The 16,257-nt window shown below is 30.9% G+C and overlaps 1 pseudogene; it reads right to left on the reverse strand.

Moving 5' to 3' along the window:
• The window catches only part of LOC129106237 (high choriolytic enzyme 1-like), a 39,370-nt pseudogene extending 24,421 nt beyond the window's left edge, over positions 1–14,949 (reverse strand).
• Between the last annotated feature and the right edge of the window lie 1,308 nt (positions 14,950–16,257).

The raw sequence follows: 16,257 nt of genomic DNA on the forward strand, positions 1-16,257 counted from the left end.
CTATACTATGATTATTTTATGACATTTTTCGACATGCTATACTATGACTTTTTTCGACATGCCATACTATGACTTTTTTATGACTTTTTCGACATGCTATACTATGATTATTTTATGACATTTTTCGACATACTATACTATGACTTTTTTCGACATGCCATACTATGACTTTTTTATGACTTTTTTCGACATGCTATACTATGACTTATTTTATGACATTTTTCAACATGCTATACTATGACTTTTTTCGACATGCCATACTATGACTTTTTTATGACTTTTTTCGACATGCTATACTATGACATTTTTTGACTTTTTTTTCGACATGCTATACTATGATTATTTTATGACATTTTTTATGACGACATGCTATACTATGACTTTTTTTTTGACATGCCATATACTATGACTTTTTTATGACTTTTTTCGACATGCTATACTATGACTTTTTTCGACATGCTATACTATGACTTTTTTATGACTTTTTTTGACATGCTATACTATGATTTTTATGACTTTTTACGACATGCTATACTATGACTTTTTATGACTTTTTGCGACATGCTATACTATGACTTTTTTATGACTTTTTTCGACATGCTATACTATGACTTTTTTATGACTTTTTCGACATGCTATACTATGACTTTTTATGACTTTTTTTCGACATGCTATAGTATGACTTTTTTATGACTTTTTTCGAGATGCTATACTATGACTTTTTATGACTTTTTTCGACATGCTATACTATGATTATTTTATGACATTTTTCGACATGCTATACTATGACTTTTTTCGACATGCTATACTATGACTTTTTTATGACTTTTTTCGACATGCTATACTATGACTTTTTATGACTTTTTTCGACATGCTATACTATGATTATTTTATGACATTTTTCGACATGCTATACTATGACTTTTTTCGACATGCTATACTATGACTTTTTTATGACTTTTTTCGACATGCTATACTATGACTTTTTTTGACTTTTTTTCGACATGCTATACTATGATTTTTTCATGACTTTTTTCGACATGCTATACTATGACTTTTTATTGACTTTTTTCGACATGCTATACTATGACTTTTTTATGACTTTTTGCGACATGCTATACTATGACTTTTTTATGACTTTTTTCGACATGCTATAGTATGACTTTTTTATGACTTTTTTCGACATGCTATACTATGACTTTTTTCGACATGCTATACTATGACTTTTTTATGACTTTTTTCAACATGCTATACTATGACTTTTTTATGACTTTTTTCGACATGCTATACTATGACTTTTTTATGACTTTTTCCGACATGCTATACTATGACTTTTTTCGACATGCTATACTATGACTTTTTTTATGACTTTTTTCGACATGCTATACTATGACTTTTTTATGACTTTTTTCGACATGCTATACTATGACTTTTTTATGACTTTTTACGACATGCTATACTATGATTATTTTATGACATTTTTCGACATGCTATACTATGACTTTTTTTTTTCGACATGCTATACTATGACTTTTTTATGACTTTTTTCGACATGCTATACTATGATTATTTTATGACATTTTTCGACATGCTATACTATGACTTTTTTCGACATTTTTTCATGCCATACTATGACTTTTTTATGACTTTTTTCGACATGCTATACTATGACTTTTTTTTATGACTTTTTCCGACATACTATACTATGACTTTTTTCGACATACTATACTATGACTTTTTTATGACTTTTTCCGACATGCTATACTATGATTATTTTATGACATTTTTACGACATGCTATACTATGACTTTTTTATGACTTTTTTCGACATGCTATACTATGACTTTTTTTGACTTTTTTCGACATGCTATACTATGATTATTTTATGACATTTTTCGACATGCTATACTATGACTTTTTTCGACATGCTATACTATGACTTTTTTATGACTTTTTCGACATGCTATACTATGATTTTTTATGACTTTTTACGACATGCTATACTATGACTTTTTATGACTTTTTGCGACATGCTATACTATGACTTTTTTATGACTTTTTTCGACATGCTATAGTATGACTTTTTTATGACTTTTTTCGACATGCTATACTATGACTTTTTATGACTTTTTTCGACATGCTATACTATGACTTTTTTATGACTTTTTTCGACATGCTATACTATGACTTTTTTATGACTTTTTTCGACATGCTATACTATGACTTTTTTCGACATGCTATACTATGACTTTTTTATGACTTTTTTCGACATGCTATACTATGACTTTTTTATGACTTTTTTCGACATGCTATACTATGATTATTTTATGACATTTTTCGACATGCTATACTATACTATGACTTTTTTCGACATGCTATACTATGACTTTTTTATGACTTTTTTCGACATGCTATACTATGACTTTTTTCGACATGCTATACTATGACTTTTTTATGACTTTTTTCGACATGCTATACTATGACTTTTTTATGACTTTTTCGACATGCTATACTATGACTTTTTTATGACTTTTTGCGACATGCTATACTATGACTTTTTTATGACTTTTTTCGACATGCTATAGTATGACTTTTTTATGACTTTTTTCGACATGCTATACTATGACTTTTTATGACTTTTTTCGACATGCTATACTATGACTTTTTTATGACTTTTTTCGACATGCTATACTATGACTTTTTATGACTTTTTTCGACATGCTATACTATGATTATTTTATGACATTTTTCGACATGCTATACTATGACTTTTTTCGACATGCTATACTATGACTTTTTTATGACTTTTTTTTCGACATGCTATACTATGATTTTTTTGACTTTTTTCGACATGCTATACTATGATTATTTTATGACATTTTTCGACATGCTATGACTTTTTTATGACTTTTTTCGACATGCTATACTATGACTTTTTTATGACTTTTTTCGACATGCTATACTATGACTTTTTTATGACTTTTTTCGACATGCTATACTATGATTTTTTATGACTTTTTTTCGACATGCTATACTATGACTTTTTTTATGACTTTTTTCGACATGCTATACTATGACTTTTTTATGACTTTTTACGACATGCTATACTATGACTTTTTTATGACTTTTTTCGACATGCTATACTATGACTTTTTTATGACTTTTTTCGACATGCTATACTATGACTTTTTTCGACATGCTATACTATGATTTTTTATGACTTTTTTCGACATGCTATACTATGACTTTTTTATGACTTTTTTCGACATGCTATACTATGACTTTTTTATGACTTTTTTCGACATGCTATACTATGACTTTTTTCGACATGCTATACTATGATTTTTTATGACTTTTTTCGACATGCTATACTATGACTTTTTTATGACTTTTTTCGACATGCTATACTATGACTTTTTTATGACTTTTTTCGACATGCTATACTATGACTTTTTATGACATTTTTCGACATGCTATACTATGACTTTTTTCGACATGCTATACTATGACTTTTTTATGACTTTTTTCGACATGCTATACTATGACTTTTTTATGACTTTTTTCGACATGCTATACTATGACTTTTTTATGACTTTTTTCGACATGCTATACTATGACTTTTTTATGACTTTTTTCGACATGCTATACTATGACTTTTTTATGACTTTTTTCGACATGCTATACTATGACTTTTTTATGACTTTTTTCGACATGCTATACTATGACTTTTTTATGACTTTTTACGACATGCTATACTATGACTTTTTTCGACATGCTATACTATGACTTTTTTATGACTTTTTTCGACATGCTATACTATGACTTTTTTATGACTTTTTTCGACATGCTATACTATGATTTTTTTATGACTTTTTTCGACATGCTATACTATGATTTATTTTTATGACTTTTTCGACATGCTATACTATGACTTTTTTCGACATGCTATACTATGACTTTTTTATGACTTTTTTCGACATGCTATACTATGATTATTTTATGACATTTTTCGACATGCTATACTATGATTTTTTCATGACTTTTTTCGACATGCTATACTATGACTTTTTTATGACTTTTTTCGACATGCTATACTATGATTATTTTATGACATTTTTCGACATGCTATACTATGACTTTTTTCGACATGCTAAACTATGACTTTTTTATGACTTTTTTCGACATGCTATACTATGACTTTTTTATGACATTTTTTCGACATGCTATACTACTATGACTTTTTTATGACTTTTTTCGACATGCTATACTATGACTTTTTTGACTTTTTTCGACATGCTATACTATGACTTTTTTATGACATTTTTCGACATGCTATACTATGACTATACTTGACTTTTTTATGACTTTTTCGACATGCTATACTATGACTTTTTTATGACTTTTTTTCGACATGCTATACTATGACTTTTTTATGACTTTTTTCGACATGCTATACTATGACTTTTTATGACTTTTTTCGACATGCTATACTATGACTTTTTTATGACTTTTTTCGACATGCTATACTATGACTTTTTTCGACATGCTATACTATGACTTTTTTATGACTTTTTTCGACATGCTATACTATGACTTTTTATGACTTTTTTCGACATGCTATACTATGATTATTTTATGACATTTTTCGACATGCTATACTATGACTTTTTATGACTTTTTCGACATGCTATACTATGACTTTTTTATGACTTTTTTCGACATGCTATACTATGACTTTTTTATGACTTTTTTCGACATGCTATACTATGACTTTTTATGACTTTTTTCGACATGCTATACTATGAGTTTTTATGACTTTTTTCGACATGCTATACTATGACTTTTTTCGACATGCTATACTATGACTTTTTATGACTTTTTTCGACATGCTATACTATGACTTTTTTATGACTTTTTTCGACATGCTATACTATGACTTTTTTTATGACTTTTTTCGACATGCTATACTATGATTATTTTATGACATTTTTCGACATGCTATACTATGACTTTTTATGACATGCTTTTATGACATTATACTTTTTTTGACATGCTATACTATGACTTATTCATCACTTTTTTCGACATGCTATACTATGACTATTTTATGAATTTTTTCGACATGCTATACTATGACTTTTTTCGACATGCTATACTATGACTTTTTTATGACTTTTTTCGACATGCTATACTATGACTTTTTATGACTTTTTTCGACATGCTATACTATGACTTTTTATGACATTTTTCGACATGCTATACTATGACTTTTTTATGACTTTTTACGACATGCTATACTATGACTTTTTTATGACTTTTTCGACATGCTATACTATGACTTTTTTATGACTTTTTTCACATGCTATACTATGACTTTTTTACTATGACTTTTTCCGACATGCTATACTATGACTTTTTTCGACATGCTATACTATGACTTTTTTATGACTTTTTTCGACATGCTATACTATGACTTTTTTATGACTTTTTTCGACATGCTATACTATGACTTTTTTATGAGTTTTTTCGAGATGCTATACTATGACTTTTATATTGACTATTTTCGACATGCTATACTGTGACTTTCTTCCACATGCTATACTATGACTTTTTTGTGACTTTTTTCGACATGCTATACTATGATTTTTTTATGACTTTTTTCGACATGCTATACTATGATTTTTTTGACTTTTTTCGACATGCTATACGATGACTTTTTTATGACTTTTTTCGACATGCTATACTATGACTTTTTTGACTTTTTTGACGACATGCTATACTATGACTTTTTTATGACTTTTATCGACATGCTATACTATGACTTTTTAAATGACTTTTTTCGACTTTTTTATGACTTTTTTCGACATGCTATACTATGACTTTTTAAATGACTTTTTTTCGACATGCTATACTATGACTTTTTGACTTTTTCGACATGCTATATTATGATTTTTTTTGACTTTTTTCGACATGCTATACTATGACTTTTTTCGACATGCTATACTATGATTTTTTTATGACTTTTTTCGACATGCTATACTATGACTTTTTTATGACTTTTTTCGACATGCTATACTATGACTTTTTATGACTTTTTTCGACATGCTATACTATGACTTTTTTATGACTTTTTTTGACATGCTATACTATGACTTTTTTATGACTTTTTTCGACATGCTATACTATGACTTTTTATGACTTTTTTCGACATGCTATACTATGATTATTTTATGACATTTTATACTATGCTATACTATGACTTTTTTCGACATGCTATACTATGACTTTTTTATGACTTTTTTCGACATGCTATATTATGACTTTTTTCGACATGCTATACTATGACTTTTTTATGACTTTTTACGACATGCTATACTATGACTTTTTTCGACATGCTATACTATGACTTTTTTATGACTTTTTTCGACATGCTATACTATGATTTTTTTGACTTTTTTCGACATGCTATACTATGACTTTTTATGACTTTTTACGACATGCTATACTATGACTTTTTTATGACTTTTTTCGACATGCTATACTATGACTTTTTTATGACTTTTTTCGACATGCTATACTATGACTTTTTTCGACATGCTATACTATGACTTTTTTATGACTTTTTTCGACATGCTATACTATGACTTTTTTCGACATGCTATACTATGACTTTTTTATGACTTTTTTCGACATGCTATACTATGACTTTTTTCGACATGCTATACTATGACTTTTTTATGACACATGCTATACTATGACTTTTTTATGACTTTTTTCGACATGCTATACTATGACTTTTTATGACTTTTTTCGACATGCTATACTATGACTTTTTTATGACTTTTTTCGACATGCTATACTATGACTTTTTTATGACTTTTTTCGACATGCTATACTATGACTTTTTATGACTTTTTTCGACATGCTATACTATGATTATTTTATGACATTTTTCGACATGCTATACTATGACTTTTTTCGACATGCTATACTATGACTTTTTTATGACTTTTTTCGACATGCTATACTATGACTTTTTTCGACATGCTATACTATGATTTTTTTATGACTTTTTTCGACATGCTATACTATGACTTTTTTATGACTTTTTTCGACATGCTATACTATGACTTTTTTATGACTTTTTTCGACATGCTATACTATGACTTTTTTATGACTTTTTTCGACATGCTATACTATGACTTTTTTATGACTTTTTTCGACACGCTATACTATGACTTTTTTATTGACTTTTTTCGACATTTTATACATTGACTTTCATGACATACTATACTATGACTGTTGTTTCAACCCGATTCAAAGGCTGCAACATAAACAGAAGACGAGACTAGTTGAGAGTAACAAATAAACACATTTATTTAAAGAATACATACATTAAAATAAACGAAACAAATCAGAGCCGTTTCAGCAAAGGAAGATAGAGCTGGGGATGAGGCTTGATCCCTTTCAGGTGCTGAGTCTTTACGGCTGGAACTACGATGACTCAGGTGTGGCTCATCAGCAGCAATCAACAACCTGAAAAACAAAGAAGCCAGCAAACAGGACCCAGACCCCTAGTGGAAGGGAGGGGTCCTGACACAGTTTTTTTACGACGTTCTATACTATGATTATTAAAAAAATATATCCTGACTTTTTTTCACATGAACATGATATCTATACTATGACTTTTTTGCTATGACTTTTTTACTTTTTTCGACATACAATGCTATGACTTTAATTTACTTATTTCGACATACTATGACTGTTATGACTGTTATATCACATACTTTAGAGACTCTTTTTTGACTTTTATTTTGCTTTTTTGACTATACAATACTTTTCTACTTTTTATGACATACTTTGACTTTTACTGACGAACTTTACTATACTTTGTTTTTCACTTTTTCGACTTACTATACTTTTTTGACATTTTTCGACATTCCATACTGGACTTTTTTCGAATTTACTATACTTGGCTTTTTTTAAACATGCATTTCTATGCTATGAATTTTTTTTACTTTTTTTGACAAACTATACCATGATTTTTTTGTGGGACATACTATAATTTGTCTTTTTTTCCATCATATTATATAATTACTTTTATTTTTTCGACATGCTATACTATGACTTTTTTCGACATGCTTACTTTTTTTTCGACATGCTATACTATTACTTTTTTATGACTATTTTTCGACATGCTATACTATGACTTTTTTATGACTTTTTACGACATGCTATACTATGATTTTTTTATGACTTTTTTCGACATGCGATACTATGACTTTTTTGTGACTTTTATGAATTGACTTTTTACGACATTCTATATATGACTTTTTTCACATGCTATACTATGACTTTTTTATGACTTTTTTATGACATTATACTATGACTTTTTTCTATACATTTCTGCTATGTGATGACTTTTTTCTTCATGCTATACTATGACTTTTTTATGACTTTTTTCGACATGCTATACTATGACTTTTTTTGATGTGATATACTTTTTTTCGACATGCTATACTATGACTTTTTTATGACTTTTTTCGACATGCTATACTATGACTTTTTTATGACTTTTTTCGACATGCTATACTATGACTATTTTCGACATGCTATACTATGATTTTTTTATGACTTTTTTCGACATGCCATACTATGACTTTTTTGACTTTTTCGACATGCTATACTATGACTTTTTTGACTTTCTTCGACATGCTATACTATGACTTTTTTTAACTATTTTTGACTGCTATACTGTGACTTTTTCCACATGCTATACTATGACTTTTTTATGACCTTTTACGACATTCCATATACATTTTTTAAGACTTTTTCTTCATGCTATACTTTGACTTTTTTATTGACTTTTTTCAACATGCCATACTATGACTTTTTTATTTTTTTCGACTTTTTTTTTTTCGACATGCTATACTATACATTGACTTTTACAACATGATATACTATGACTGTTGTTTCAACCCGATTCAAAGGCTGCAACATAAACAGGAGACGAGACTAGTTGAGGGTAACAAATAAACACATTTATTTAAAGAATACATACACTTAAAATAAACGAAACAAATCAGCAGCCGTGTCAGCAAAGGAAGAGAGAGCTGGGGAGAGAGGCTTGATCCCTGTTCAGGTGCTGAGTCTTTACGGCTGGAACTCCACGATGCTCAGGTGTGGCTCATCAGCAGCAATCAACAACCTGAAAAACAAAGAAGCCAGCAAACAGGACCCAGACCCCTAGTGGAAGGGAGGGGTCCTGACACAGTTTTTTTTACGACGTTCTATACTATGATTATTAAATCTTTTTCGGAAACGATATCCTGACTTTTTTTATTTCTTTCGACGGACTACGCTATGACTTTTTTTGAGAAACTATCTAACTATTTTTTTTTCCTTTTAGATATGCTATGACTGTCATTTTACTTTTTTCGACATACAATGCTATGACTTTAATTTACTTATTTCGACATATGACTGTTATGACTGTTATATCACATACTTTAGAGACTCTTTTTTCTACTTTTATTTTGCTTTTTTGACTATACAATACTTTTCTACTTTTTATGACATACTTTACTATTACTTTTACTGACGAACTTTACTATACTTTGTTTTTCACTTTTTCGACTTACTATACTTTTTTGACATTCCATACTGGACTTTCTTTCGAATTTACTATATTTGGCTTTTTTTAAACATGCATTTCTATGCTATGAATTTTTTAACTTTTTTCTGACAAACTATACCATGATTTGTTTTGTGGGACATACTATAATTTGTCTTTTTTTCCATCATATTATATAATTACTTTTATTTTTTCGACATGCTATACTGTGACATTTTTCCACACGCTATACTATAACTTTTTTATGACTTTTTTCAACATGCTATACTATTACTTTTTTATGACTATTTTTCGACATGCTATACTATGACTTTTTTAAGACTTTTTTCAACATGCTATACTATGATTTTTTTTGACTTTTTTCAACATGCTATACTATGACTTTTTTCAACATGCTATACTATGACTTTTTTATGACTTTTTTCAACATGCTATACTATGACTTTTTTATTGACTTTTTTCGACATGCTATACTATGACTTTTTAAGATTTTTTTCAACATGCTATACTATGACTTTTTTCAACATGCTATACTATGACTTTTTTATGACTTTTTTCGACATGCTATACTATGACTTTTTTATTGACTATTTTTGACGTGCTATACTGTGACTTTCTTCCACACGCTATACTATGACTTTTTTATGACTTTTTTTGACATGCTATACTATGACTTTTTTATTGACTTTTTACTATACATGCTATACTATGACTTTTTTCCACACATTCTATACTTGACTTTTTTGACATTCTATACTACATGCTATACTATGACTTTTTTATGACTTTTTTCGACATGCTATACTATTTTGACTTTTTATTGACTATTTTTCAACATCCACACGCTATACTATGACTATACTATGACTTTTTTATGACTTTTTTCTATGCTATACTATGACTTTTTTAACATGCCATACAATGACTTTTTGACTATTTTTTCGACATGCTATACTATGACTTTTTACGATGCTACACTATTTTTTTTTTCGACATGCTATACTATGATTTTTTTCAACATGCTATACTATGACTTTTTTATGACTTTTTTCGACATGCTATACTATGACTTTTTTATATTGACTTTTTTTGACATTCTATAATATGACTTTTTTCAACATGCTATACCATGACTTTTTTATGACTTTTTACGACATGCTATACTATGACTTTTTTCGACATGCTATACTATGACTTTTTTCGACATGCTATACTATGATTTTTTTATGACTTTTTTCGACATGCTAAATTATGACTTTTTACGACATGCTATACTATGACTTTTTTATGACTTTTTTCGACATGCTATACTATGACTTTTTTATGACTTTTTTCGACATGCTATACTATGACTTTTTTATGACTATTTTTTTTTCAACATGCTATACTATGACTTTTTTATGACTTTTTTCCATGCTATACATGCTATACTATGACTTTTTTATGACTTTTTTCGAGACGCTATACTATGACTTTTTTATTGACTATTTTTGACGTGCTATACTATGACTTTTTTTTTTTTGACATTCTATACCATGACTTTTTCATGACTTTCTATACATTGACTTTTTTCTACATGCTATACTATGACTTTTTTATGACTTTTTTCAACATGCCATACAATGACTTTTTTATGACTTTTTTCGAGATGCTATACTATGACTTTTATATTGACTATTTTTTTTATGACTTTTTTCGACATGCTATACTGTGACTTTTTCCACATGCTATACTATGACTTTTTTCAACATGCTATACTATGACTTTTTTATGACTTTTTTCGACATGCTATAGTATGACTTTTTAATGACTATTTTTGACGTGCTATACTGTGACTTTTTTCCCCCACACGCTATACTATGATATTTTTTTGACTATTTTTCGACATGCTATACTATGACTTTTTTATGATTTTTTTTGACGTGATATGCGATGGCTTTTTTCGACATGCTATAGTATGACTTTTTTCGACATGCCATACTATGAATTTTTTATGACTTTTTCGACATGCTATACTATGAATTTTTCATGACTTTTTTCGACATGCTATACATTGACTTTTTTCGACATGCCAGTCTATGACTTTTTTTCGACATGCTATACTATGACTTATTTATTGACTTTTTTTCAACATGCCATACTATGACTTCAAGTCATAGTATGGATGTGCTACATTAAGACTTTTTTCAGCTTTTTCAACATATTTTACAATGGAAATTTTTAACATATAAAACTATTTCTTTTTTAGGTTTCTAACACACTATGACTTTTTTAGGTTTTTCAACACACTATGATATTACTTTTTCAACACATTATACTGTGACTTTCTTCAACAAACTGTGCTTTGTCTTTTAAAAAGACTATGCTATGACTTTTTTTAAACACACTACACTATACTTTTTTTATTTTTCAGACATATGTACCATTACTTTTCTTTTTTTTACATACTAAGACATTTTTTTATAACTTTTTAAATAAACTACATTATGACTTTCATCAACATACCCTATTAATACTTTTTTTTTAAATAAGGACTTTTATTTAAACGTGAAACAATATCCAACTATAATAAAAGTGTAAAGTAAGTAATAAATAATGTAAGCATGTGTGGGTGTGTTAAAATGTCTGAGGAAAGAAATTAAGAAAACAGCGGCCGGAGAAAGAGAACTTCTTGCAAGACAAAGATCAGCCAAGATAAGGAACATAGACACTTGGTGAATTTGAGGGGGGCATCACACATTGTACACTAAGACGTTTTCACAAACTAAACTATTACTTTCTAACCACTTTTTTTACATAATACATTTTTCTTAAACGCAATATACTGACTTTGACATCTTACACTATGAGTTTTGCATAATTCTTATGGCTTCAACTATGTACGGTAAAATTATTTTTTTTATACGGACTATTCTATGACTTTATCATGACTTTTTTTATATCTTTCTTCGAAATTTGTTACTATGATATGTTCGAGACTTTGATCTACTCTATACTCTGAGTTTTTTTCGACTACCTATACAATGAATTTTCAGCAAACTATACAACTACATTTTCGGCATAATATACCATGACTTTTAGACACTATACTATCTACGACTCTTTGCAATGAATCCTTTATGAGTTTTAAAGAAAAACTATACCAAGATGTTTTCATGACTTTTTTGACATAATGTACTATGAAGTTTATTTTACTGATTTCGACACACAATAGGTTCTGCTATTGACAAAATACACGCTGAATTTGTTCGACATATTATATTATGACTTATTATGGCTTTTATTGACACTATACCATAACTTTTTGTCAACAACAATTACAACAACTAGCACTACTAATTTAATTGAATTACCAAATGTTTGTTTAACGCTCTCCTGTTCTCATCTCTTTGAGGCCCCTCTCTTCCCTTTTCTTATTCAGATGTCTAGACAGAAAACAGAGACTACTGCACCAACATTTACGAAACATATATTGTCTCTCTTGCTCTGATAACTGTTCACCACATTTCAATCAGACTTTTTGTGTAGGTTTTCATAGAAACATAGATCAAATACAAATAGGTATACTGGGATATACATTTATAATCTGATCATGTCTTTACAATGTCCCTTGTGCAAGTATGACAGGGAGTTTAAATAACTTGCATTTAATTACAGTTAAGGTCTTTTAATTCAAATGATAAAATGGAAACCTTCACTGTGTGTCAATTGTTTTGATTACAAAGTTAACAAATAATAAAATACAAATCAAAAATAAGTCAAACATGCATGTTCAGGTAGTCAAACAGTTCCAATATATACTATGTAATAACCCTGGTTCCGTTCTTAACCATCTAAAAAGGCAAAAAATGCCAGATACATCTCTTTAAAAAATGAACAAAAAGTATCAAGAGTATTATGCTTTACTGGTGTTTCCTTGCTTTACTCTGTGAGTTTGCCCAGCATTTTCTGCTCATCTTTGATCTTGCACAATCATTCAAATCAGATATTAAAAAAATAATGTAATTTGACTGTTGCACTTTCCAGCTGTGTACAGATGTAAGTGTTTTTCAGGTGCACCTCTTCTCACCTTGAAGTCCATTCTGCAGCTCTAACATTTATTTTCCAATGAGATACGGATTTTAAATAAACAGATTTCATACAAACCGGTTGTAGTGCATTCCCCAGCCAACCAATCTCCGCTCTGCAACTCCAACAAGTGGAGAAGCATTTAAGAGTGAGGGCAGAGAAGGAAGGCCAGAGAGATTCCTCAGTGATATGGTACAGCACAGATTTAAAAACAAGTTTTCTTGGGAGGGCCGGTCCTTGCTGTAGCGCTTATATTCCCAAAGTAACATGCCAAGCTACCAGCTTGCATGTCACCGCACAAACATTACAGTCATTTAGCTTTTATCCAGCGACTTACAATCAGTAGTATATTACATATCATTCACCCATTCACACACTGATGACAGGCTACCATGCACCATCAGACTCTAACTAACATTCATGCAACATCCAGTCCACACCAATGGCAAGCCTTCAGGAGCAACTTGGGATTAAGTGTCTTGCCCAAGGACACATCGACTGCTGAAGCCAGGTATTGAACCACTGACCTTCTGATTGGAGAACTACCTTGCTCTCCACTACGCCACAGCTGCCCCAAATACAACAAAGAACAGTTCACCACATCCCTCCCTTAACTACCAACCTGCTTACCGTATGAACCATTATAACCTACTGCACAGCAGCTATCTTCAGGCTCTTAGGTTAAACACCTGCAGCATAACTGGGTCCAGAATTACCCAGAAACATCTCGAGCATGACCATCATCACAAAACCGGAATATCTCACAAGCTAAACAGTCCTAAACATGCTGTTACAGCACCCAACAAGCCACGCTCCAATAACTCCTCCACAGAAGCCATAACCGAGGGACGGACACACACACACACACACACACACGCACACAAACACACTGCCAATGTCACTGCAGCCCTGTCCCTCTAGCTGCCTAACCAGAGACAAGTGGCAGGTACTTACGCACTAAAACCCATAGGCCCGGTAAAGCAACCATGAACTGGCAACCCACCTGCAGCCTCAGACGTGCCCCAGAGACAACAGCTCCAACCACTTTGGTCACCACACTAATCAAACCCCCCCCACGAACTCCAAAGGGAATCCGCTCTTAATCCTAACAGGGACAGAACAGCAATTTACACAGCAAAAAAAACACCAGCATAACACAGCTCGACGACACAAATACACTAATCACACAGCTACTCAAATTAACCAAACTAATATTACTATTAACCCTACTCACCACACTCGTCCATGTCTCCCAAACAACCAGATTGCACAGCTCAGTCACCAAAACAAGGTGCACCTGCCTACTAGGCTACCACTGATCCCAGAATCAGTCTATGCAGATCAATTTATAACCATCAGCAACAACTTCACAAAAAAAAAAAAATCTAAACCAGGTCAAACAAGTAAGGACGAGCAACCATATGTTACAACCCGGCTCTCAGGCTGCAACATGAAGGAGACAAGACGGGTGTATATCTAATAAATAGGTACATTTATTTAACAAATACTATTAACAAATCACAATAACTAAACAAAGCCAACAAAACAGCAGCTGGGCCAGCCAAGGAAAAGCCCCAAGAGGAGAGCACCAGCCTCCCTGTTCAGGTGCTGAGTCTTTATGACTGGGACTCTACGATGCTCAGGTGTGGCTCATCAGCAGCAATCAACAACCTGAAAGACAAAGAACCAGCAAACAGGACACAGACCCCTAGTGGAAAGGAGGGGTCGTCACAATATTCACCCGAAAATAAGAATTGTAGTGTTTTCGTCAGCTTAGAAAACACGGAGCTCGAGCAGATAGGCTGCTGTGGTGAAGTGAAGCAAGTGAAGTGAAGGATACTCGAGTAGATGGCAATTACGCTTGTGAGTGTACGTGCAATAAAATATATGTGAGTAAAAAGACGATGCCAGGAGGACAAAAGACAGGAAGAATGGCTGATAATGACGAATGTCTGTGTTCTTCATTCTTTAGAAACTTCCCTCTAATGGGTTATTTATTTTATTAACATTTACATTATTTTCCAGTGATATATATATATATATATATATATATATATATATATATATATATATATATATATGACTTTGTATTAGGGCTGTGAATTGGCAAGCACCTCACGATACGATACGTATCTCAATAGACATGTCACGATATGATATATTGCGATATATTGCGATATGATACAATACACATTGCAATATGAAAAATGTAAAAATAGAGCTGAAATACAACATGCTGTGTACTACCTGGATAGTCTAATACGCACATCCCATATTGATAACTCAGCGGACAAATTGCATCAAAACTACTTCAAAAGGCATTTGCATTGAACATAGTCACTCAGCAGAGAGCCCACTGAACTGAAATGCACTATGTAAAGTCCATATTGTATTCTAATTGTGTCACTGAACAATTTTTAACTGAAATGCCCAAATAAAATACATGCTGTATTTGTTTCCTATTGTGTCACTGACCACTCTGAACTTAAATGTAGATGCCATAATAATAATGTAGGCTACCTGTAGTTTGCAGACTACGTTTGGGTTATATGGCG

Source organism: Anoplopoma fimbria, chromosome 2, assembly GCF_027596085.1.
Source record: "Anoplopoma fimbria isolate UVic2021 breed Golden Eagle Sablefish chromosome 2, Afim_UVic_2022, whole genome shotgun sequence".
NCBI classification, from domain to species: domain Eukaryota; kingdom Metazoa; phylum Chordata; class Actinopteri; order Perciformes; family Anoplopomatidae; genus Anoplopoma; species Anoplopoma fimbria.